This window comes from Anas acuta, chromosome 2, assembly GCF_963932015.1.
Source record: "Anas acuta chromosome 2, bAnaAcu1.1, whole genome shotgun sequence".
Taxonomy (NCBI): Eukaryota; Metazoa; Chordata; class Aves; order Anseriformes; family Anatidae; genus Anas; species Anas acuta.
The window spans coordinates 113,213,167-113,240,278 of NC_088980.1; the positions used below are offsets into that span (position 1 = coordinate 113,213,167).

Here is a 27,112-nt window from a genome sequence, read left to right on the forward strand (position 1 = left end):
GCATTTGAAGCCTTTACTTCTTGTGACAGCCTAATGAGCCACTGACAGTGGCTGCCTGCTTGTCCTGAGCGAGTGTCCAGCATGATGTTGTTTGTGTTGTACTGCAGGATGCTGAAGTGAGGTTGTCTGACTTCCGTCCCCTCGGGAACCTCAGGAAGAGATGTATTGAATCTCCCATAAGGCTATCCTGAGAAACTGTTTTCTATCTAAATAAATACCATCTCCTGGGAATCTTTCAGAATAGTAACCACACTATGACTGCCAACATCTTTCCCTAGAGTCAAAATCTAAAAACCTAAACTACAGCATCTTTAATATGAAGGCACAGTTAAGATGCATTCCCTTTTTGATGCTTTATTACTTACTGACTGAACAACACTGGCTTCCTAACTCTTTCTATGTGTAAGTTAATTTGTATACATTTTGTATTGTTTGGGACTAACCTTCCTTAGGGACTTTTGTTCTACTTCTTTGCTATACAAAGGCGAGGGTCATCTGTGATGTTTTTTCTGAAATTTCTTAGAGTTACATGCTCAACAGAGGAGGGAGGAGGTTAAGGCATACTTCTGTATTCCTGTACGAGATTTCTTAGCTGGAAATATATATGTGTGTGGCCTGTAGTGTAAGTCTAGTCCATCAGCCCCAATGATGTGAGCTTCACAAACAGTTTGTGTGCACAGTAAGTGTGATACAACCTGAATACACCAAGTTTATTATTAATGCAGCAGACATTGTGCAGTAAATTCAGTGTGTTCTGGCATCACTACTCTTTTTGCACACTGCTGCACAATTGATGTGTGCATAACAAATTACATCAGAAAGCCTGATTTTTTTTTTTTTTCACCTATGTGCAAAACAATTATCACTGCTGTACCTATGCAGTTTGAATGATGCCTTCTAAACATGTTGGGTTCACTATGTATGCCAGAATATGTTGATTTCCAGCAGTTTGGCAGTCCAGAATGGACAAGCGTCCAGAGTTCTCTGGCTCTGTATAGACAAAATTCTTCTGCAGTAGAAATGTCATAAAAAGCCTTTGTGTTTGATAGTTCTATACAGAAGAGTTGCAGGTTTGAACTTTCAGGTCTACAGCTTCTGAATCTTTTATACATAAACTGATCTCACTTTTGTATACTTATGAAGAAATGTTAGCTAAAAGTCTTAGTTGGTTCTGCAAACTCTGCTTAAACACTACAAAAATGTTTAATACAGAATAAGAATTCATTATCATATTATGCTTCTTGCCTTTCCTTGAACTTTACTGCATTGCTATACCTTGAAAACTGATGTTAGAAAATAAAAACTGGTACAAGATGCTCTGGGCTTAGAGGAGACACAATGAAGAAAGAATAGAACGGAAGGCAGTGTGGAATGAAGAAACATAAAATAATTTCTTGGGCTCTTCAGTCAGAAAAAAAAAAGTTGTCTGAGAAAGAGGTATGACAGGGATTTGTACAATTATAAGGGTTGTATAGAGATAAGCATGGTATTATTCTACATTTTCTTATACTGTAGAAAATTGGGGCACTTCATAAAATGAGCAGGCAGTGAGATCGTAAGAATCAAAAGATGGTTTTGGACACAGGACATCATTAAGTTGTGTTATTTACTGTCACAGAATGTTTCAGAAGCCAAAAATATGAACAGCTCAGAAGTGGAGTGAATGTAGTCCTGAAGCATAGATCCACTGATGACTATTCAGCATAGCTTCTAAAAATCTTAGAAGCTCATGAAGGATTGATAGCTTGAAGTGGCAAGGATGTACCAGAAGAAGGATTATCATATATTTTATTGTTTGTATGGTCTTAACGTCTGGTTAGCATTTGGATACTTAGAAAAATGAATCTTTGCTTGGCCCACTGTGATTATGTATGCTTGCTTTTAGATATCCAGGCATCACCTCTGTATGTTAAATCCTTGATAGCACATGCGGCATAGTATCAAAGAATCAAAAAAAGTCCTGCAGATACGGGCAGTGAAAGGATTTGATTCCCCTACCAGATAGCAGAGAGAGAATCTGTAGCCAAACAGGAAGAAAAGGCAGTGCTCAGTTGCATGCAGTATTATGAGTCTGCTCATTGATTTTGTGCGTACATTGTGCTAATTATCATAATGAACCATATGAATGTTACCCGATTCTCTATTTTACCAGCCCTAATTGTTTAGTATAATTTTTTGTTTGTTTGTTTTGTTTTGTTTTCTATCAGGTGAAATAGAATTCTTCACTGAGAAATATCTGATCACTTTGTAGAAAAATATTTAGTTCAACCATCCTAATGTCTTTTGGATTTTTTTTACTGTTGACAATCTTCCCTTCCCTTCCCTTCCCTTCCCTTCCCTTCCCTTCCCTTCCCTTCCCTTCCCTTCCCTTCCCTTCCCTTCCCTTCCCTTCCCTTCCCTTCCCTTCCCTTCCCTTCCCTTCCCTTCCCTTCCCTTCCCTTCCCTTCCCTTCCCTTCCCTTCCCTTCCCTTCCCTTCCCTTCCCTTCCCTTCCCTTCCCTTCCCTTCCCTTCCCTTCCCTTCCCTTCCCTTCCCTTCCCTTCCCTTCCCGCCCCTGCCCTTCCCTTCCCGCCCCTGCCCTTCCCTTCCCGCCCCTGCCCTTCCCATGCACCAGTGGTTGCAGAAAAAAAGAGGTCAGACAGAAATGAAGTAGCACTGAAAAATTAACCTTTATAGGACGGTAGGACAAAATGGCGAAGCAGCCACTATGGAAGTGACCAGTGTGCTTGCCCTGCTCCAATACTGAGAGGAGGTCATGAGAAATTGGGGTTCAGTGGATTTGTGTATGTTTCCTGGTTACCTCTGCCCTGGTCACTTAATTTCTCTTTGTCTCATTTCCTGTCTGGAGAGTGAAGGTGATAATATATCTTTAAATCCCTCTGTTTTCTGTCTTGTTTGATTTAACTCTAAGCCTTTGGGCCAGGGTGTTTCTTAAGATGTGTATGTGCAAAGCTGGCAAAATGGTGACCTGACAGCAGTCAGGGCATGCAAATGCTGGTGTGCTTTCTTACATGCATGAGTATGTTAAACAGAAATACTTAAACAAAAAGCTAGCCAACCAATAGAAAAACTACTTGGGAAAATAAATATATATATATCCCCATATATATACATGTATATATGGGGAAGTCCTTAGCTATTCACTTCTGCCCTTTTTTTCTCTCTTCCTTTTTTGTACTCTGCTGCCATTCTCTCACTTTCTTTTCCTTAACCTTTCTCAGATGGTGAGAAGGCGGCGTTAAAACAAAAGCTTCCCTCTGTTTGATGGCATACTTTAAAAGAAAAAGTAAACTGTGAGGGAATCACTGCCTGAACTGAGTGTGCCTCCTCCTCCAAACACGCACTTGGGTGGGAACTAGAGCGCTGCTTGATGGCTGCTCTGTGCTGCAGCTGGTCCCACCAGCTTGGCTGCTCGTGCCACCCTCGTCTCCCTCTTCTGTACTGTGAAGAGTGACACACTCGTACGTGCCTTGGAGGCAGAGCTCAGTGAGACGCAGGTGTCACGGGCAGCCTTGCAAGGCATGCCTACTGGCAGCGTCAAACCAGCGTGCCAGCTTTGCAAAAACAAAGCAGAAGCACACAGCCATCCTTCTCGTGGGGGAACCAGTACCCTCTAGCACATGCTGGCTCTAGGAAGTGGTGCGTCCATGACCTTTTAGTGATATGGTTTCAGGAAATGTGGAAAGGAATTAAAAAATAATACAAAATAGTCCTTTTTTTTTTTTTTTTTTTTTTTTTTTTTTTTTTTTTCCCAGTGAAAATCATTTCCAGTTTTAAGCATGAGATGTGGAGGGAAAATGTTGCCATTCTCATTTTGATGTGATTGACTCTGAGTGTTGGTGGGTAACTGCCCTCCTGAATCATGTTTCCTAGTGGGAGATTAGGAAGCGATGCCCAGATGGGAGCTAGCAATACCCCACACATCTCACCACTTCTCTGCATGGTTGGGGCTAGGCTGGTACCAAGACTAGATCTCAATGTTAGCCTCACCAATTTGGACTCATATAGGGGAATACTAGGCTTGTTAGCGTTTCTATTTTAGAGCTACCAGCCATGGGATGGATTGGGAAAGAAATAGCACTTAAATTCCTCAAGATTTGGCTACCCCACCCTATGATGCATTTAGTATAACGGTGAATATTATTCATTTCTTAAATTAGAAGGTCACAATGCCATTTAAGTCACCCAGTGGAGACAAATTAAATCATGTAGGACCCACATAAACCACTGTGCATGTCTGGGTTTTCAGCCCCTAGTCCTGGCCATCCATATCTCACTGAAATCAGTTTTGCACCATGGGACTCCAAAATGGTTTGTTTGGTCACTACTTAGCTAGACTTTGAGCAATTGTTTTATTGTTTGTCCAGCCTTAGCCCAGGCTGTAAATCTCAGTCCAACTACCCTTTATAGTCATTGTCGTAGCATCTGTCCCTCTGTATCTGAAGCAGCCAGACCCTGATGCAAGCCTGCATGACATCAGTGAGTACCAGACTAGGTCTTCATTAAACAAAAGTTAATCAAGGTATTCTGAAATCTCATATGCAGAATATATTTATATAGTCATGACTAGAGAATACAATTAAATGTGTATCTTTGCCTTTTTTCACGGTGAGCAAATTATTACCATTTAAAACATGGATGTTGCAAGATACACTCTATGAAAAAATTGCTAAATCATTGCAATAATTCTCACAGACTTTAAATGACTTTGTCATAGGAATTTTCCTCATTATAAATGTAGTGCTTAATCTCATAATGTGCTGCAGACCAACTGTATTTAGTCTTACGGAATAAGCAATAAGGAAAATTTTCATGTGATCTGAGAATTAAGGACTACATTTATATTTTTTATTTGATGTCTTAGGGTGGACAGTCCATGGCAGTTCATTCAGGTAGTGCTGTTTCCCTCTACTGTGCAACCTATTAGAAACTGGCTTTTACAAATTCACTATTTGAATGTTTGTTTTTCTCAAAGCAGGAAAGGGAAGAATATACATGTATCAATCATTGTCTTGACATGATATTTATGATTTTTTTTTTCTGCTACCTCACTGTATAATGTCATATGCTTTGAGCATTAGAATATCCTGTGTATCCATTTTTTCCCACTGTTCTCCTTTACAGTGTATATTCTTAGATCAGTTTTACCATGCCATATCCATTCTGTCCCTGTTAATATTTCTTCAAATTTTATGTCTATTTCTGAGAATTAGATATCAGATGTAATAAGCAGCCAAGGTCCAGCTGCTATGGCCCAGGCAATGCTCTCATGTCTCAACTTTTGTTTATTTATTTTCCTTATCTGTAATACATAAACCATTTACTGTAGGATTGGTGTCCCCTCAATAATTTCTTCATCTAATTCTTTGAGTCTAATGCCAGGTGAGATATTGAATCATTCAACTGCTGTCTCTTCCAATAAGAACGTAAAATAAAAAATTAAAGGATGGTCTCATAATTCCTGTCTGAGATCCCCACTCTGGAAACTGATTTTAGCTATTGCTCCTACCACGCCACCAAAATTACTCTTTATATAGCTACCAGTGAAACTTAACAGAGCTTTGGAACCAGGTGGAAAACAGGTGGAGAAGTAAATTTTTCCTCATAATCTTCTTCATGTCCTCTTAACATGCTGTTGCATCAGCATCTCGTACAAGTCTTCCTCTGATGGACTCTGCAGTAAAGTGGAGAACTGAAAGTATGTTGATACAGATCTTGGTACTTAAAGAGTCTTAGATCTAACTGTGTTAGCGGATGTATGAAAAGCATCTGTCTTACAGCTTGCATGTTCTTTAGCTCCATTTTATTCTCTTCCCCAATTTTCATTCAAGCAGTCATGTGCTATTTTGGGTACATTTCTTACAAATATGATGACATTTACTGAACCAGAAAAAAAAAAAAAAGAGTATTCAACATTTTTCCTGTACTATAAGTTCCTTGATTATGATGTTTTATCAAGCCAGAACTGTTTGGCATAACTTTCTTGTCACTTTTTGTAGTTATGCAACAAAACATAAACTGCTTCTCTTTTAATTTTGGTACTCTTGGTCTTACACCAAATAGTCATCCACAGATTTTTAGAGATAAATAACAGATGATTTTTGTAACTTTGCTGGGCCATTAACATAGTACAACTTTTCTTATTTTTCCCTCATCTTGATTCCTCTGTGTGTCTGTCATAAATGGCAGCTCTTGGGGAAACATCATCAGCCAATGTGGTATACATAAAAATTGTTATTTTCTGTGATGTTTAAGATAGAAATTACTTAAAATATTTTTCACCAGTTCTGAATTAATAAAGCTATTCAGGGAGCATTAAATAGAACTTCTTGCCTGGCATGACTGGGGAATTGGCAGTTTTTGGTCTTTCAAAGCTATTTGTTTACAGAACTTTCAGTCATCTCACTGTGTTTTTGGATCCTATTTTCAGCTTATTTTTAACATCAGTGTCTTTATCCTGAACTGTAGATTAAATTGATAAATGGAAGAAGACACTAAATTTTCCTAAAAGAAAGATCCAATATTATAACAGGGAAAAGCAGACTTCATGTTATATTGAAAACAGACCTAAGCGCATTCAAACATAGAAATGCACAGTAGGTCTGTCATCCAAAGCACCGTAGTGACATGACTTGGAGTACCAGGAAAAAAATTTGATGCAGCTTCTAAAATTAATTTCATTTGAAACCATAAGGACTATAAAAAGCATCTACCGTACTGATAATATCTCTTGCAATTGCATTATACTGTGGGATTTTTTTTTTGAAGTAATGGAAAAGAATTTATTCATTTAGAATGTATGCTCCAGTACAGCTATTTTGGCTGCTGGAAAGGAAATATGGGAGAAATATGCACTGACGAGTGGAGCAGGAGAAGGAAGTCCTAGCATATTTAGTGGTAATCCTTAAAATTTAACCAGTATTCTAATAATGTCATAAATATCAACAATGAAGCAGAAGTTACTTTTATAAAGCTAATTGAGATTATTTTTTTTTCTTAACTAGTTGTACTACTTGATTTTTGTTTTCAATAACTAATACTTGTTTTTTTAAAAAAAACACTTGGATATTTAAAATTAGCTGATAAAGCTGGAGTGGGTAGTTTATACAGTTTAACGTAGAGATATTCCTTTCTGACCAAAGTTATGAGCATTAAAAGAAGAAAGCAATAAATGCACTGGTCATCATGATATTTTATTTATTTGTTTAGTTTCTGAGAAGTCCAGTCTGATGCTAGCTGTTTGGGTAGATTATGCAAAAAGACAGGTTGTAGAGCAAAATTCACATGAATAAAGCTAAACAGAAATCAATGAGCTTCTTTAATAGAGTTAAATGTAAATATTTGAAGTAACACATACAGAAAAGAAATTATATCAGGGAGTGTATTTTAACAGTGTATAAAAGACAATAGCACTGAACTTGGAAAACAGATTTGGAAATGGACTCTCTTATTTCAGAATGTGAAGAGGTTTTCCTGTCTAAATTTACATTATGCTAAATGAGACTTTTTGTGATATTACCTAGATGACATTTAATTTAAATATTTTAAGTATCAATGCCCTGATTTTTCTGTTTGGGAATGTAGAATTTAAAGTTCACACTTATGTTTAGGTAGATACAAATGATCTGACCTTCAAAGCATCTTGTATTGAGAGGGAAGATAGGAAATGTGATTTTTTCAGTGTTACAGCTGGTATCCAGGGAACTGCACATGAAAAAAACAGAGGTCTTTGCAGGTCATGTTGGCAGAAACTACCCTGAAGAACAGGGTTACTATGCAGAAGTACAAAATAATGCAGTGTATAAATACAATGTACAAAGAAAGAGTCAAGAGCTCAAACACATTAAGAGCCCAAACTATTACTATGTGAAAGAGCCACTGAGCTTGTGGCTGTTGTAAAGTACATCTATCTGCTGAAAAGGAAAGAGTCAGGACTACAAGTCTGAGCACTAGAATGCCCAAACATTCACTCAGTTTAGTAGTTAGGTCTCTTCAAAGCCTGTGTTGGGCCATTTCAACTTGCTTGCTTCGATGTGAATCTGTTGTACAGGATCACATCCCTCAGCAATGGGGATGACAGCGTAATCCACATGGGTTTCCTGAAGGCTTTTAACAAGGCCCCTCCTAAAGGCTCTGTAGTGTCTCAGTGGCAGAAAAATAAAAAATGTAGAATATGAATAAATATTTATTTTTCTCACTTGAAAGAGGTCATCAGTGGAGCCTAACTGGATTTGTGGAAGGATTCTTATTGTCCATAATATTCATAATTAGTTTAGAAAGAGGCTGGAGAACTAGGTGACAGTTGTTGACAAGGCTAAGTTACTCAGGATTAAAAACCGAATCCTGATTGTAAGGAGTACAGAAGAATCTCATGGTACTAGGTGATAAAATAGCATAACAAATTTGTCTGTAGTGAATGTAAAGTAAAAATAATGAAGAAATATAATTCTAAATTTATATAAAGTTCACACTGTCTGTCAGCTGGCTGTTACCATTTTGGAATAATATCTTTGGGGGATAGTAAATATGTCTATGTAAATATCAGCTCATTGCTCAGTAGTGGTTGACAAACATGTTGGTATGAATTGTTAGCAATAGCACTAAAGGTATGGGTTAAACAGGATTTGTAGTTAGATGTTAAATCAACTACTGCAGTTGGAGAAAGTAGACAAAATTTTTGTATACAAATCTTGATGAAGATGGGGATAGAAGGGAGAGACTAAAGACCTTAATACAGATGAAGAACAATGGGATCCGGCAAGAAAGAAATAGACAACAAAACAGTGAACAGTAGCATCTAATTTTTCACCACCATAAAAGACAGAACGTTAGGCTAAAGAGACTTCCTCTGACCCAACATATACTCCTGTCACATCCCTGTATAAATTTATGTACCTACAGGGCCATTCCAACCTCCTTTCAAAAAATGGTATTGAAGAAAAGGTACAGGGAAGGGTGACAAGGGAGATCAAACAAATGAAATTGTCTGCATGAGAGAATGGACTACACACTAAGACACTTTAACCCAGAAAAAAGATGTCTTAAGAGAACATGACTGATGTCTGTAAAGTCACAAATGGCAAGGAGAAGACTAAGAAGGACTGTTTATTTGTTGTCTTTCATAATAAAAAATGTATGATGAAATTACCAGAGGTCATGACCAGAATGAATAAAACAAGTCACTATTTTGTGCATCAGAAACAGAGGTTGTAGATGCCAAATGCTTATACAGGGTCAAAGAACAGAGAAAGAAGACCAGAAGTCTTGAAGACCAGAGTCTTCAAGCTATTCATTGTCTTTTTGCATTTTTTATATGCAGATCTGATCTGTAGGTGATACACGTGATGTCCTTGCAGTTCACCTTCAGGCTTCTTTTGGGAACAAGTCAGCTAAGTCCCTCTGAGGATTTGGACACCACAATGAAATGTCATTAGTGTGCTTTTTACAACCAGCACTATGGAGGATTGTTTCATCATTTGGTTAATTTGAGTTTACCATGCAGATGAGAGGGTTTCAGCATAATTCACTGTGGATGAAGCTAGTCTAGCCCTGAGCAGCATGGACAGAAGTCAGTCTGCTGTAGTTGGTCCAAAAGACAGCGCTCACTTCCTGGGGAGGTCCACAAGGCTAGGAATGTAGCCAAAGTATATTAGATTGGGTTTTGGAGGTGTCTGACCTAAAGGTGGTAGGACTGTAAGAGGCATGCTTGCTCTTTTCTCACTCTTGTCCCTATTCTCTAGCTACTGCCTGGTATCAGGGTCAGAAAATTATGTTCTTATGCTCTTTTAGGAGATTGGTCAGGGCTCATTCCTGGAAATAACAGCTTGTATTTTAAAGCCAGTCTTTATTTCTATCCTCTTTTTGAATAAGACTGCCTATCAGGCATAAGTATGGTGTAATCTTTTGTTTTTGGTTTCACTCATCAGAGTTTGTATTGCCTTAAACTAGCCTGTGAAATTCACAGAATCACAGAATCTTTGAGTTTGGAATGGAGCTATGGAAATTGCCTAGTCCAACCCTATTTGCATGATTAAGAAACTGGGTAAATTATTTTTTACAAGACAAGTAAGCAACGGATATTTGAAAGCGCATATTTATCTTTGCTAAGCCTCTCCACCACTCCCAGACTGATGAATTAATCCTACAGTCCTAGAAGAAAGAACATTTTACTGTGTCTTAACTTCTGACCTTTTCTTCCATTTATAATTTCAATGTAGAAATAATTTTATTTAATGTTGTTAAATGTTGCGCAAGTCTCACGATAGGATATCTTATCCTTTCAGTAAGTATTTCTACATTTGGTACTACATTCCCAAAACACAAAACATAAGAAGACATGATATTAGTTTTTTTTTTTTTAACTGCAGGTTATTTTAGTTTTTGTTTGTAAATTACTTTGGCTATTTGAAAGAAATCACAATGATTTTTGCATATTTAAATATCATCTCTTGAAATATGTCATCACTTACAATGTCACTTGATTCAAACTTGACTCTAATTCTGTTAATACCTACTCCTACTTGTAAACCTTGAGTAAAGTCAGTGAATTGAGAGGAACCAGAGGTGTATAAAAACAGTGTAAGTGTTACTGGAAATAGATCCTGATTGCTTAAATGAACTGGTGGATAAGAACTACAGGAGGAAAAAGCTAAATTATATGATACCTTTCCAAGAATGAGATTGTGTTTAAGAATAGTTTTGTTACCTTCTTGAAGTGCAAAAGCAACAACAACAACAACAACAAAATAAAACAGAAAACACCACCTTTTTTAATTTATATATTTAGGTGTATTCTGATTATTCATTTTGCTCCTTTAGTGTTGTGTTTAAAATATTAAAACTGATGTTTGTTCTCAGAAGGTGGTGGTACAGTTCTCACTGGTGTAGACTTCTCATTCTTGATTTATCACTATATTAGAATTGAAATGTAGTCAGTGTTTCATATTAGGAATTCATCTGACAAATGCAGAATCTGAGTTACCAAGATATTTTTAAAGAGAGGAAGGAACAGATAGGGGATTAAGGGTTTTAAAATCCCAAATCAAGGGATTGATCCTGCAAAGTACTGGACAATGTAGCTCTGTAGCTCTGTTCCAGCAAGACTTACACGTGCTTTTGTTCAGGCCCAGTATTTAGCACTGTTAAATTTCAAATTAATAGTTCTTAAAATATATATATATATATATATATATATATATTTTTTTTTTTAAATAAATATCTTTCTTCGTGAAAAAGACGATTCATGTTCCCTTTCACCCACAGATTTCAAAGCACTCTTTGAATAGATATATGTACAGAAACTATAAAATAAGAATGAGAATGTAATGGTGAATTCTCAGTTAAACATGGTAAAGAAATAGAAAGGAAATCAAAACAGAAACCTTCATTTTCTTGTGTCAACTTTTCATATTGGACTCACATAATAGCTTTATATTCCTTTCTTTTTTTTTCTTGTTTATTTTCAACATAACACCCTCAGACTCCTCATTTGTGGCCAAAGCTGTGAATTCATGCAGAAATGAAGGACAGGATGCATCTTCTGAGCTCCCACATCTTTTCCTTAAATTGTGGGTGTCTTGTTGAGAGGAAATGTGCTTGCTGTATATTCACCTCTCATCCCCTTCCCAAACGAGAGGGTAGACAGAGGGCAAAATTCAGACTCTACCCTCGTTAAAGGGCAGACTGCTTTTGAAAAAGGTAGAGCAGTGGTAGCAGCTTATTTCTGCTAAGGACCGAGAGCTGGCTCATATATTTTTGAGCCTAACCAACATGTTTCTTTTCTCCCAGTATGTTATAGATACATATGGGTCCCTAGTCAGACTAGATTGCTTAAATACATGCCATCATCTTTTATTTTGTCTCATTCCTTGTTCTGGCAAGTTCTACCTGGTTTTATTAAAACAGTTGACTTTCCCTGGGTATGCATATATGCATGTACATGTGCAATAGAGATAGCTGTGAGTTCTTGGATGTTCCAGGAGATCTCTGAAAAGAGTTAAAGTGCCACTGGTTCTCCACGCGTGTGCAAGACGGTGTGTTCCTGCTGAGGGAATGATACGGGTATCCACCAGAAATAAAGTCCAAGAAGTTTCAGCCTGAAAATGGGAAGAAGATGTTCAGGATAAATTTGGACCCATTTTAGTAACTGGATATTATGAGTTTAGGGTGCTGGCAGGGGAATCCCTTTGTTACTCAATTGCTAAAGGAATACAGTACTTATATTTTGTGTTTAGTCAAAAGACTGAATTTCCAGAAGAGTAAGACTCAGTGTTATTAAATGTAAGTTCTTTACTTGAGCATTAAGAAATGCTTGTTTGCATTCTAAGGACAATATTTACTGATTTCTACAGTTACAGTTTGTGAAACAAAAAAGAACCAGAACTTCACTTTCATTAGCTATAATAGTAGTTTAGCTATTTTCACTGCATTAATCTTGCTGCTAACTGTTTCTTTCACACTGTGAGAAGACAGTGTATGACAGGAAAAATCTGTAACATCATTCAACATTTGATTATGTGCCCTTTTTCCTCAAAACCAATTTGCATGCCTACAAATATCAGCGTTTCCCAGTGGAATTGAAGGTGTAAAATATTGTCTCTCGAGCTCAAAATCATTTAGCCAAAGATTCTTTAGTATTTGGGAATTCTGGCTGGATGATTTCAAAAGCAAAACCATATGCCATTTACATGATTTGGAATTTCTCCAGTTGCATAGAACATGAGTGGAAAGTGAAAAAAAAAAAAAAAGAATAAAGAAAAGAAAACTCACACTAATTAGATGTTAATAAATACAGGTGCTATACTGTGTAGTGTAATTCATCTTCACAGCAAGCTGTGTGATGAGTCAGAGACAGCAGATTCTGAGTGATACTATTTTGTACACAGGCATGTATATTCTCGATACACGCTAAGATCCAAATTAAGGTAAAACTGAAAGGGTTGTGTAACAGATATTTTTCAAAATTCAAGAAGTGCAATTCTCTCTGGCCATGGAAAAATAATGTAATGCTTTTCATTTGGTTGGGTTTTGTCTGTTCACTCCTCACTGTAAATGCAACCAGGGTAGTAGCTGGATGGCAATTTGATTATAAATCTACCCAAGAAGATCCTGGCCTGACCATCCTCATCTCATTCCCCCCAAGACTTCCTCCAAATTTCCTTAACCATCCCAGGCAGTGAGGTGCCTGTAACAAGAGGGCTCCTTCCCTCCCCAACCAAAACCTTATTCCTGGCCATACCTGGTCTGCTGAGACCAAGTTATGTTGGGACTAACCTGCCAGCTCTCCTGTATGACTTGCTGTACAGGGAAAGCTGTTATATGTCTGCACACTGTTTTTACTGTTTTGCTCCCCTCCCCTCCTCAGTAGGAGATCTGGCTCATGTGCAGCTTGTGGGCTCTTTCTCTTTCACGTGTGAGAAAACATTGTGGAGGCTCCTTGGTTTTAAAATTTCAGAGAGAGAAATGGATTCAGATAGTGTAGATTTGAGTCATCTACAGCTCTTTTAGTACTCAGATACAGCAAGACATTTCTGGGGCTGAGGGGCTGGTGTGTCCTATCTGCTGATGCTATGTTGTGTGTGTAGACACACATGCATAAATCGCATGCTCAAGAGAGAAGGCACAAAGGAGAAAGGAATCAGTTCTGTGCAAATGGACGGATAAAAGCATGATTAAAGACTGGCCTTACATTCTCAGCTGATGCTTCTTTAACGTGACAGCTCACTGAGATGTGCTTGTGTCTGAAATAAAACAAGAAGGCACAGTCATGCTCCAGCCTCCAGGAATTTACCATAATAATATGTTGTGTGGTGTTGTAAGAAAAATGAAAGCACAAAAAAAATCCCTTTGCATAAAAATTTGATTGGACAATTAAAAATGCATAAATAATTGAAGTGACTATAAAAGCTTTCTACTATTCTCATTGAGAAAAAATGCTTAAAGCATGAGATCCACACATTATTCTGGGGCAGCAAATAGCTGGTATTTACAGTATGGATTACTCGATTTTCTTTAGCCTGATGAACAGGGCTCCCAAAGCTTATTGTGGCTGTTTTCTCGTTTATATGAGCCACGTGGCTGCTGTGATTTCCTTTTGTCAGCATCCCCTCCCCCCTCAGCATAACCCCCCGCGCCTCAAACACAGATGTTGTACCGTGCTCTTTGTGTGCATGCATGTCTACGAGTGTAAAACCGGGAAAGAAAGGCTGTGGCTAATGCACTGGAAAACCAAAGCTGAAGTGCAGGACTTGGCTTGAGACTTTATTCCTTTATTACAGTGAGATGTTAGCGTAGACTAAGTGTAGGACTAATGTGTACGAACGAGTAGTGTTTAATAGCAGCCACGCTGCTTAGAAAATCATCAATTTAACGTAAGCAGGGATGGCAGTTTCATTAAATAACGCTACGATCTCTCAACCATATTCTTAACTAGTAATCTCCCCGTAGCAAAATACATAGATAATCAACCTCCTAGCCTGCCAGTAAACTTGCAGGGGAATTAAATCCTGGAGGAAGGAGCCTGTAGCCCTGGAGGAAGGCTGAGTGCATGTTTCGCTGTCGTCTTTTCAGCTCATCTCAGTGGTCCCACTGCTAGAATGTGCTCTGTTGTCATGGCAACCCCATCTCCTGCTTCCTACAGGAAAGATTAGCTCGTACTGTGCACTGGAGAGAATTTAGGGGAAGTCAAGCTAATCCCTGGGTGCACTGCGAGAGAAAGGTTGGACCTCGCCTGAGGGATGCTGTATCTGCAATGATAGAATTGGCCTGCCACAGACACTGGTATTTAAGTTGAAGAGCAGAATTCACAGTAAGTGTCAGATCCTCCAGAGAGGAATATTGAATGAGGTTTTCTAAGTCTTGCCGAAGACTGTCCCATGCCAACAGTGGAATGACAGCAGGAGGCTGTGTGTGGAATACCAATACGTTTCACCCGTTTAGGTGGTATTTCAAATACAGATTCAGAGCCTTAGTTCCCTGGAAACTAGGTGATAAAATTTTAAAACATCATCGTGAGACGCGCACCTAGGAACCTGGAGCATGTCTCATTTGGTGCATAACGCTGAACAAGTGATGATGAGCGTGACTTACAAATTGTGTATGCACTGTGCGGCGTGCTTAAGAATTCCTGTGTGCTGAAAAATAAGCGGGAAAGTGTGATTTGTGTGTGCTGCAAAGTCAACTGCAAAAGTGCTGAACTATCAATATTAAGCATGAAAATGTACAACTCTGATTCAACAGTGTTTTTTCTTCATATTAAAACCCAAACAGAGGGAACATGAGATTTTAAAGGTATAGTCATGATACAAGCTTTTATTTGAGGAAAGCTCATTTTAATGTAGCTAAATTAAGGTGGTATGTGACATGATGCAGCATGTGAAATGTGTGTCTGTTTTATTGCTTGTAGTACGTAAACAGAGAGTATTCTAGCTATTCAATTTCTGGTTATTTTAATGCTTTAGCTGTCTTTGATATGGTCCTGTATTTCACTTTAATAGATGCTCAAGTCTCCCAGCTTTAAACTAGATGATTTGCAATAAGGTTTGAACTGTCTGTTTGTTATTACTGTCAGCTTTTCCTAAACTTATTATTTTTAACAGAGCTTTTATGTTCAGCCTATGTATTTTTACAATGTTAGTATGTATATTTTTCCTATTGAGTTTTTAAGTAAAAAAGTAACTTTATGATTATTTAATATATACAAATACTGTCTAATTTAGATCTATTTATGCATATGTTTTACATGTATAAAATGTATGTATGTGTGTGTGTGTTTCTGCAATACATACATGCATATACATATGCAGACAAATGGGGTCTTTGTTTTAATGAGGCCCGTTAGTGATTCATGATTATATATCACTGGGGAAGTAAAAGACCTGTTTTCACTTTGAAGGATAGGCAATTTTCGCGTATCTAAAACCTTTCTTGTTGCAAAAACCTTATAAACACACTCAGTTTGCTTAAAGGAACAGCATATGTATGGTTCTCTGTGTGTCTGTAGAGTAAAAAGGGAGATCATCTGGACTGATATGATGAAAAAATACTGTGTTGCCTTTCCAGTGACCTGGGTCCATGAAATGGGTAGTGAAGAGACGTTTGTTTTCTTCTACTCCCTCCCAGGGCAGCTTAGAAAGGGTCACACATAAGCCCCAGGTTGGTTAATATGAGTGATCTCAGAAAACTTTTTTTTTTTTTTTTTTTTTTTTGGTCTCATTTACTAAGTATAAAAGCACTGATAATCAAAGAGAATGTCTGTCTTCTCTGTAGATGATAAAATCAGTAGCCAGTGTATATCTATGATATAGAAGACTATAGAAAAAAGCACAAAATGTACAGCAGATTTATGCCATTATTCAAGCTGGCCCTTGACTCTGTGGTAGACATATGGGTGACAGGGAATCCACACAACTGTCAAGCAAACTGGGGATGGGGGTAAGAGAAAATTTATCAAATGTTTTTCATTAGAGAGAGCACTCAGAAATTATTCTTCATTATCCTTCCAGTTAAAATATGGATTTTAAAAGCCTCTTCTGTGGTAAAATAACATACTTTTGCCAGATAATTCATTGTGTATTCTCACAACCTCTATGAGGCTATTTTAGTTACACCTTTTAATATAGCTATTTATACATTTTTTAAAATTGTAAGTGTTTAATTACACAAATTTTCTACCTTGTGTGTCATTTTCTTAAATTAACCAAGATGTTGGATTTTTTTCTCTCAAGGTCATGTTTTGTTACCTTTCTTTCTTTTCACACCCCTAGTGCTGAATTTTTGTATTGTATAAGGTTGGCTGGTCAAACATTGTCTCAACTTTTTCTGTCTTCTGCGAAATGTGGGATTTTAGGAAGTTGGTCCAAGTTTTATTACAGCTGAATTTTCATAAAGGGACTTGAACTCCTTATCTGTATTTTTAGACAATTTTAAGCACCAATTGTAAACAGGACTAATTACACGTGAGAAAGTGCAATAAGGTTCAAAGCATGCACCTAAACCCATAACCTGTGTTGCATTCTCTTCTAAGAAAAGGCTGCCAATACTTGTAACAGTGTGAGTGTATTACACACAAGGGCAGATCCAAGTAGTAGAGACAGTTCAGAATCAGGAGGCCAGGACTCCAAACTTGAGGGAGTTCCTCTATAATCTCCGTGCTTTGATTAAAGAGAACTCATTTCCTAGAGTTGCCAGAAACTAAGAAGCAGAGGCAGCTCTGATTACTGTATATAAAAATAAAATAAATAATTTTATCAGAGTTCCTTAACTCCTCAAAATTACAGATGTAGCCCCTTTTACCAGGTTTCCTCAACTGGACTTTTCCTGCTGTGAGAACTCTTTGCTTCCTTACTGCAGCAGGTTACTTCCCAGCCCAGCCTCTTCTCTTCATTCCTGCTCCCTGCAGGTACTGCCCTCTGCCTGAACTGCCTCCTCCCTATGCCACCGTGTCTTAGCATTCAGGCTGTCTGCTGGTTAGATGTTGAACTGACTAACATCATGCATCTGGTGTGTCTTTTACATGCATAAAATTGGTGTGATTTAATGTATATACAGGATCACCAGATCAAATCTGAGAATTATGACACCAATCAGAAAAATATTATAATTAGTGTATTACTCTCTTTCCTTGAAACATTTCTCACTATTGCAAAAATTAAAATTATAGTAACAATTAAAAACAAAAACAAAAATATTTATAAAGCACAGCCCCTTCCTGCAACCTGAGATCTTCCTCCATTTGGAATTCATGGATAAAAATTTGTCTCTTTCTCATTCAGGTACTAATTCAGGGAAAAGGAGATAAGATGTTCAGCACTTCCCAGGTGGTATGTTGCACCTCACAGAACCTGGCCGTCTGTTAACACCCAAAAATATGCTAAAATCACAAACTCTATTCTACCCCAGCAGGAATCTTGCTGCTGGTATTCTTATTAAATCAGTAACAGAAATCACATATTTATACTACATACAAACTTCAGGCTACATTGCATCTTTATATACAATGTATGTGTCTCTCCATATTAGAGATTTATCCATCACATTTTAATAAGAAAACGGCAATAGCGATGATATGTTTTTCTTGGTTGCAAGGCATTTTTTTTCCTGGGGCTTATTTGTCTCTTTAATTCCTTTTAAAATGTATGTATATATCTCATATTTTCAAAGAGACCGTAAATGGATTGAAGGTAGCATAAGTGGCCTTCAGTGAAAGAAGAGTATCTTCAACTGAAAGTTTAAATTTATTGGGATTTTATTTGTCTTTAAACATAAACTTAGACCTTTTGATTTTTATTTGTATTTTTTTTTATTAAACAAATCTGCAAGGATTTAAAAATATTTTTGAGTTGAATTTGCCTTAATTCAAAAAAGTAATAGCAACATGGCAATATTTTGGATATTTTCAATCTTCTTTATCTTCCTTTTCTTCCCCAAAATAAAACTCTGAAGCCAGTAGTTGTATGTAAATTGCATTAATTTAATGGACTAAATTATTTCCCAGGCAATGCACACTGGCTGCTATTGACTCTAGTGAGATTAAGAACATATATATCCAAAGGTAGATTTCAGCCATGTGTATGGTGTTCTTCTGGCCAGCTTTGTAGCAGTTAATTAAAAAATGTTTTCTCAGTGTTGTGTTTCTGGCTTTGCTGTAATAAGTATTTTATATTAGCTGAAGAATTGTGCAAAATAACAATGCTAATTTTCAGCAAGACCAGGTATAAGGGGTGAGAAAACAAGATTTCCTGGGAAAATTCGGTTTCTACTGGTAGATGAAATGCCATGTGTTGTCTGGTTGTTGGCCCTAATTCTAATGTAAGTGGAATTGTTGTTGTGACCCTAGTGTTCTTGTAATTTTGTATGTTGCTAGCCATAGCAAAGTGAATTTTTCAGCCTTCTCCAGAGGCCATTTGTGAGACCATGACAGCAAGAGGCTACAAGGAGCATGAGGGGCATACAAGCCCCCTATTGAGCAATGCAAAGGTTTATTTTACTGGCAGAATATAAAAATGTAAAACATTAGTATGAATAATATGAAAATCACAGTTGAGGTAGAAATTTATACAATGGGAATTCAGGGTTTCTCTTGTTCTTTTACCAGAATCATCCACCTAGAATTTTACAGGAGCTAGGAGAGTAAGTGTGAACCCAAGATTTGAGTGATCAGTATTTTCACATGTAGTGCATTTTAATTCCTCATTGCACATTTATTCTTGATACTATATTAGTTATTGGTGTATTCCAGATAGACCTTTAATGGTCTGTGTATAGATAGATAAGTCATTTTGTGTTTGTCTTTCTCTGTTTGTTATAGTTCATAATGTTTTCTGAAACATGGAAAGTAGAGGAAGATAAGACAATTGTTTTTGTACTGTAGCAAGTTATGTGTTTCATTGTTTATGTACAAAAAAAAAAATTGTGCATGAGTCAACTCTTAAAGTCCAGGGTTCTTTTTCCCTGTAGATTTCAGAGAATATCTATTCATGGTGGGATACTATCAACACCATAAATCCATTATCATTAAGAACAGTTACTATCCCTACGTACTTTAAGCTGTTTATTTGCTTCAGGTTTCCATTGTCTTATCAGTTTCTTTTCAAAATATGTTTTGTGTATGTGAGTAGTCGAACTGAAGTTAGACATCAGGCAACTGAGATGTTTGGCCCTTGCAAGACTGCTGTTTGTGTGGGTTGATGACAACATCAGCAGCAGTCCTGAAAGCATCTGTGATTTGTGAATGCTTTCAGCCAGAGGCAAACCAAATGGGATCTGATCAAAACTGTGTTTTGGAAATTCAGGTCCAAATGCAAGAGTGCCATGTTATTCACTAATGTAATTCCATTCTGCTCTTCATTGTTATGTAAACTACTGAAGATTGTTTTTAACGGCTCATATTGTGGTTACCACATGATGCAGAAATTGCATTAGCAGTACTAGTCCTTCTTCTATCTGCAAAGTGCTGTTAGCATGACTCTACTTCCACTACAAAAGTTAAGTCTCTACTCCCTGTATTTCATCTTAATTTCCTGCAGCAGCAGCAGCTGTATTATTAAGTTTGTCAGGTACTTGTAGTGTAGGAAACTCCAGACACTGCAGATTTCATTGCTGAAGTTAGAAAGAAATGCATTTCGCAAAAACAGACTGTTTGAGAATCTGGTTGTAAAATCTACATAAAAAGGACTTTCACATCCATGATTTTCAGTACAATTACCAAGTATTTCTTGCCCTTTGTTAGAAATATGTTAAATTGTGGCTGTCCCAAGTGTTCTTCAACAGAAGAAGATAACACTGAAATTAAAGCAGCTCTCACTAAATTTTGATCGTGAAAAACTTCTCAAGTTCAGCCTGAAAGCTTTTGGACCAAAAGTCCAAAAGCATTACAGGACATTTTAGCTAGGGTTAAGAGATGGAAGTTCAAGCCTCTTATCTGAATCAAGTTGTGCAGCAACTGAAATTTAAGTATTTTCTGCATCACTGATAATTGCTCCATCTCCGTCTATATGGATTTTTCTCATCTTTGCTCTGTTGATGTGTTTACAACAGCATATTTGTTGTGCAGGGGACAAGCAGTGTCTTTGTATCGTGCTGTTCTAGGGCTTCATCTGATTTTGGGGAAACAAGAACTGAACTACTATACTTAGCTCTTTGCAGAAAGAGGAATGCTAAGAATATCTTTGAAGTATTACAAACTTTTCTGAAGAGGAAGGCAATATTCTTAGAATGCTTTCTAAATACTTCCCTATTGAAGCTGCTATAGTTGACACAGGCTAATAAAGAGAGGTGTTTTCTTTTACGAAGATTGCCCTTTGGGTCCTCCAAAATGTCTTTGTTCATGTGTTGGAGAATCAAAGATGAAAACTATTTCTTTGCTTAGACAGCTGAAACTTTTTTAAGTACCTGGACTGGTGTATGCAGTATGATTGGTCATTTTGTGTCAATATTTTTCTGTATGTTGGAGACTTGCACTCACTTAACCAGAGCTGATAAAATTATGCTTTCCCCAGATTGATTTGCAATTTTTGAATTCAATGCCATTCAGCATCTATCCTTGAAGTCTTCTTGTGATTCCAAAATGAAACAGTCTCAGAAGCTGCCAAACCTGGAGCACCTCTGGTGCTCTGGGTATTCTGTGATTCTGGATAACATCAGCAACAAGCTTTTCCACCCTAATTTGTGTTTGAAGCGGAATTAACAGATTTGATCGGAGTACTTTTACTGTTGCCAACTTTACCTTAGATTTTAATTTTTGTTGCATTGGTTGTATTATTTCTTCTGATGGCAGTTATTTACTACTGCAGAAAAGGAAAAATCTGTTCTGTGTAAGAGGACACTCTAGGCATTTCAAGATGTTGAGTATCAACATTACTGTTTGCTTTTGCACTAAATACAAAAATAAGAGCCCACCTGGACAGTAATAGTTATTGTAAATAGCATTCTATTCATGATCAAGATTGCTACCATGTGTTCCACTTTACAGCGTGCATAACTTTTCTGCTTAATCCAATGGTAATAGCTTCTACCCAGAAGTAATAAGCTTACTCTGTTCTCAAACCATATTTCAGATCCATGTTCTGCTTCTAAATATTTTAGATAAGCTTCTGGAAGACACAATTCCTTCAGAATTGGTACATAATTATTATTTAGGAAGGAAGGAGATCTTTTTATGAAGGTGATGATAGAATTGTATAGCAATGATCTAGAATTTGAAAGAACTTCCCAGGAACCCTGTTGTTTTGATGGTCATTTTTATCTTACTTAAGGAGGAGAAAGCAATGAAACTCATTGTTTTCATTGGTTTTGCAAACACTCTATATTGTCCAATTTCTCTGGAAGCTTCGGAACAGGTTTGTCATACACTAATAAAAACAGTGCTGTTTCTGTTTCTAATGTGCATTTCAGTTAGATTGAAGTAGCCATACAAGAATGATCCCTTCAAGATGCAAAGTGTATTGTGGGCCAAACAATCTTGTTTGCAAAAATATTTTAAAGAGAAAACAAATTATACAGAGGATTTTGCAGTATCATTGTCCTCTACTTTGTGCTTTAAAATAACACCAAGCATTTCCATGAGTGCTCTTGACCCAAGTTCCCCTTTCCTCTCCTAGCTAGCTTGACAACAGCAGTCAGAATGCTTTGTTTACCAGGAGCAGCCTGCCACTTTCCACAGACAGGGCAGTTGGGCCAGCTCAACAAATGGTCATTTCTCACAATTTTATGCTGTCCTTCATTCTTACCCATTCTGATATTATAATGAGGCCGAGTAGGTACTGCGGTTGGGTATGGCTTTGTCATTTCCTTTTCTAAGGCACTGAGATTTAGCAACTACTTATACATTTTAGTAAGAATTATAGTAAGAACAAGACTGATTCACTGTGATTAAAACTTTCTCAAATACTCCATTTTCATCATTAATAGTTCCTCATCAATGCCGTCAAGTGCAGGAAAAGCAGGTGCTACAAATCTGGGTGGACTCCTCCACAGATGAATCCTACAGTGACACCAGAAGCCTTTATTTGAAGTAGAAATGGGGACCAGTTAGTTTCTTTCATAAGAAATATCTCCAGTCTGCAAAGAATTGTAAAACGATTCATGGATTCTTGTGGAAGAATGGTATTTTTGCTCTACTTCCTGGCATTGTTGTTTATTCTGGTTTTGAGTCTAGGTCACGATGATGTTTCAGCAAGGGCAAACTGGCTGTTTTTAAAAGGAAGAAAAGTTTTGAAAGTTACTGAAATAGTATTATATCCAAGAACACATAGGAGTGTTTCTGCTGGCATTAGCTTCTCAGGGAGAAACTGAAATCATAGTCTTCATATAAAAGTTTTCAAGCTTGCTGTCTTTCATTCACACTTTTGTTCAAGACTCTCTCGTACTTGTTCCATTTCCCACCTAAGTGTACTCCATTGCATTGCAGAGTCCACGGGGAGGAAAAGCTTTACTCAGGTGGCTCGACAGTTAAAATTTTGAGTCTGCAGATCTAGTGAGGAATAGCAGTGGATGTACCAGAGCTATTTACCGGAGCCTTTGAGCATTTGAATTTTCTGCTCATTGTATCATAGTAATTTGGTTTACCAGAGGTATTGTGCTGACACTATCTAGCAAAATCATTCTCTTTTGTCTTCAGATACCTGTTATTCTAGTTGATTTGTAGATGATGTGTGAGCAAGTGCTCAGCTATACTTTAGGAACTGTAAGAAAAGTATTGACTTTGATATCTCTGCTGAAAATATTTTCTGAAAATGAAGGAGCTTGTTTTAATATTGCTAGTTAGATTGGAAGCCAACATGTCTATGTGTATCAGTAGTATGATGCACTCAGGGTTTAAAAGTGGTGACTTTAATGAAGGCAGAAAAGACCTCGCTTTAGTATTAACATCTCACAGAAAGTCCATGGTCTTCTGTCTGGTATCATCCAACTGATGATAGACCTCAAATCATGGATATGGATTTATGGATGTAGTTTGCAAATATGATGTTTTTCAATGAATGTTACGTTATATGATTCAGGATTATACTGTCTTGAGTTATGTTATTGGAAAATGCTAGGATCTACGCCATGCTAGTAGGAAAAAATACTAGAAGTATATTGTCATATAACGCTTGTACACCTCTCAAGGCAATTCTGACATTCACTAAATGAGAGAGATTTTTCAGACTGATGAAGATAGGCTAAGCACTGGTTTTCTTCCTTCTGCTTGATGTTTATAATTGTAATCAACATGCTGGTGAGAATGATGATGTGGTTATGTCACTTATCTCAGGGGCAATATTTTTGTGTTCAGGTAGAGCTTCCATAGCACTGGTGACTGTTGTCACCTTTTGCATTATTTAGCTGATTGGGCTGGTGTTTTAACTTTGTAGATGCATTTATAACTTATAACTGTAGATGTATTTATAACTTGTTTTTAACATATATAGTGAAAAATAAAATTCAGAAGGCATAATGGATGCATCATTCAAAAATGATTGCATTCGAGTTGGAGAGAGGCCAACAAGTTTGGTATTAAGTGTTGTCCTGTGTGACCAGAATACTGCTTTCACTTAGGCAGTGAGGAGACAACTCACTGTAGTTTCCCAAGGCATGCTCAAATCAGGAAACAGTAGCATACATGCTGCCAGGGACATCCCTAAACATTTTGGAGTGACAGGATAAAAAGCAAACCAAATTCAAAGGAGACATGTAAACTATGTCCCTCCAACATGCTTATTTACTCAGGTTTGTAACAGCATCGTCCCAGTCCCTGGAATTCTTTATTAAATTTCTGAACTGCAGTTTGTCTATAACAGGATCCTGCACTTGACTCACTGAGACTCTGTCTTGGCAAAAACATTAATTACATTTAAGTTGTTTAATAAGAAAAAAGCAATAAAAATGAGAAAAAATATTAAAATGTTAGGAAATGAAGCATTTTCTATGTCCTCGCTTTCATTGTACACTTGTGAATAACAATAAAATGTCTTTAGCTTACTTGATGCAAGTCTTTAAACTATACTTTCCTGTGTAAAAGCATCAAAAAATTTGATTAATATTTTGATATCCTGAGAGGTACAAACCTGATGGTGATATGTCCAGTAAGTCCAAACTATTTGTAGAAATATTTTTACTGAGAGCTATGCTATTAACTCTTTCTCTCTCTTTAATTTATTATAGAGAGACTCAAAATATAGGTCTGATTGGGTCAGAATGACATTTTGAACTTAGAACTCTGCTTGGTTTTATTAACCTAAATAGCTACTTTATAGCCACTGAGACTGTAAAACTACAAAAATCAAGAAAAAAATAATTGTAGTTCTTCTCTAGAATGGTTCTAAAATAAAACTTAAAATATAATCACATTTGTTGAACTTCATCAATACTCTTGATTTTCCTATATTCAGGCATGTACATACACCTCTTCCCAATTCTCTTCTGTTTCACTGGATATGTAAGACTTAGTTTTACTTGTTATCTTCCAATGACAGGGAAAATGTTAAGAGACATATGACTTATTCATATTTCAAGAGGAAACTTCTGCTCAGATTTCTACTAGAAATGCAAGCAGGCAGGCAGATCCAGAAATTTATACTGTAAGGTTTGGGGCCTCAAGTAAGAGTTTGGATTAAATGTTGCTAAGGCTATATGAAGCTCAAAGCAACCATTTGTGTTTGCTCTCCAGGCTTCTCTCCTCTTTCTCTCCTGGTTTTACTCACAGAGTGGGCTATAACAAGCTTTAGGTGTTTGGTCTTGTTGCCTTTATAGAAAAGAAGGTAGAGGTTTGATGAGGGGGTGCAGAGCTGTCAAGTAATCACAGGTCTTGCTTGAGCTTGTGTTAAGGGTTTTACCCTTCCAGAATGAAGTGCAGACTGCTCTCTCTGTGTGAACCCACTCAACACACCAAAGCTGGCAAACTGAACTGATTTTTAAGGGCTTTATTGAAAACACCAGTATTTGGGGCAAGCAGTCTGTGGAGAATTTCCTCTACTGACTCCAACTTGATCTTTTGTCTTTGCTTTTGTCTTCTGGCAGATTCTGATAAAATAGAATCTGACATTGCACATGTGCACTAGATACAAGTGGCAGACAAGTTTAGCATAATTCCTTTCAGCCCCATTTGGGTTGATGCTTAGGAAGCAAACTTGAACCTACATGTTACTCTTTGGTCTGTTGCTGGCACAGTACCACGTTGTTTTTGATGTGGTAAATGGCTGCTGCTGCCACTAACTTTAGCTAGAAAAGCACAAGCCTCTTCCAGGCTTGGCAACTTTCTTTTCACTTTAAGGAAAATATATATATATATTTTTTTTTCTTAACACATTGTTGTCTCAAACTTCCTTTTTTGCAGATGTATTCTGTCTGTAGTTGGAATTTCCATCAAAAATAAGAGATGATCTATCCCAAATCCTGCTTTCCTCCCTGTCTCCCAGCCTCCACCAGTCCCTAGTTTTGTATCAGTAAACTTTCTTAGCCTGTAATCCTGCTTAGGATGAGTGCAAGTCAATACATCTGGCACCACTCAAATGCTTGGCTGAGAATTTGTTCCTGCAATGCTTGTCCAGAGATGGAGCTCTAAGCCACAATTTTCAATGCCAGATGACATTTTGCATGTCAGATATACAGACTAAAAACTTTTAGAAGAATTGTAGGTTTTCTATATCAAGAACTGCTTGATAGAGCTTTCGCCACAACAGTGCCCTAGAGGTTTCTCCAGAATAAAGAGAAAATTAGAAATTTTTCTCCCCAGATGCAGTGTGGGCCATGTCTTTTGATGTGGAAATGCCAAAGCACAAGTATGAACTAGATGCACAGTGATAATAAGACTACTGTGCACCCAGTGAGCTATTCAATTGCTTATTTACATGTGCAGTACCCTCCTAATAGCCATTCTGCTTCATCTCCTTGTGTGTATGCAGGAGCAGAGCTCTGCAGGCAAAGTAAGCTTGCAGCACTCAAGATTTATAAACGAGCCCTTCTCTAACACTTATCAGTGCCGTGACTGACAGGGAAGTATTATTTTGCTGATAGCTGTTGGTGCCATGGAGTGGCAGTTGTTCACCGTTCTCTTATTTAATGTTATAATTGAATAAAATGATCTGCCTGTTTTGTGCCTGCACCAAGAAAATAGAGACATTTATCCATGGGAAACTTGTTAATTACTCGTTTTGTTGCTGTTGCTGTTTTGTTTGTTTGTTTAATAACAAAATAAGATTTACAGCCTGGTGAAAGCTGATTCTACTGTGTATGTGCATGTGTACATCAAACCTATAAAACTTAACTTACTGTAGTTTCACTGAAAATGGCAAAGGATTAGTTTTGTAGTTTTAGGGTTTTTTTTTTTTTTCTTTAGTTCATTTTTTTCCCACCCTTTTCATAAACTGATACAGTGAGTGATCCCAAAAAGTTATTGTTAACCTAATCTGCCACCACTGCAAACAACAGTGAGGAGTTCCCTGATTGGCATTGCATTGGAACCGATGGAAATTGCAGGCTCAGATTCGAGTGCAGCAAGTTCCATAGTTGAATTCACAAAAGCCAGCCATGTCAGGAAAGCTACATGTATCAAAGGGAGGAAAGAAAATGTTAACGTTAGTAATGTTAGCTGAAGAGGATGACTAATACATATTCTTGCAATGAAGCAAATGCAG

At 37.2% G+C, this 27,112-nt stretch overlaps 1 protein-coding gene across 6 annotated transcripts in view; it reads left to right on the forward strand.

The window, feature by feature from the left end:
- Nucleotides 1–27,112, forward strand: part of NOL4 (nucleolar protein 4) — a 193,780-nt gene that overhangs the window by 73,207 nt on the left and 93,461 nt on the right. Inside the window, exon 1 of one of the 6 annotated variants that reach the window (XM_068671773.1) lies at nucleotides 14,651–14,805. The exons of the other annotated variants lie outside the window; for them this stretch is intronic. The gene's annotated coding sequence lies outside the window, so the exon portion shown is untranslated. Of the gene's footprint in view, nucleotides 1–14,650; nucleotides 14,806–27,112 lie in introns of those variants that run through there. 6 annotated transcript variants of the gene reach the window in all.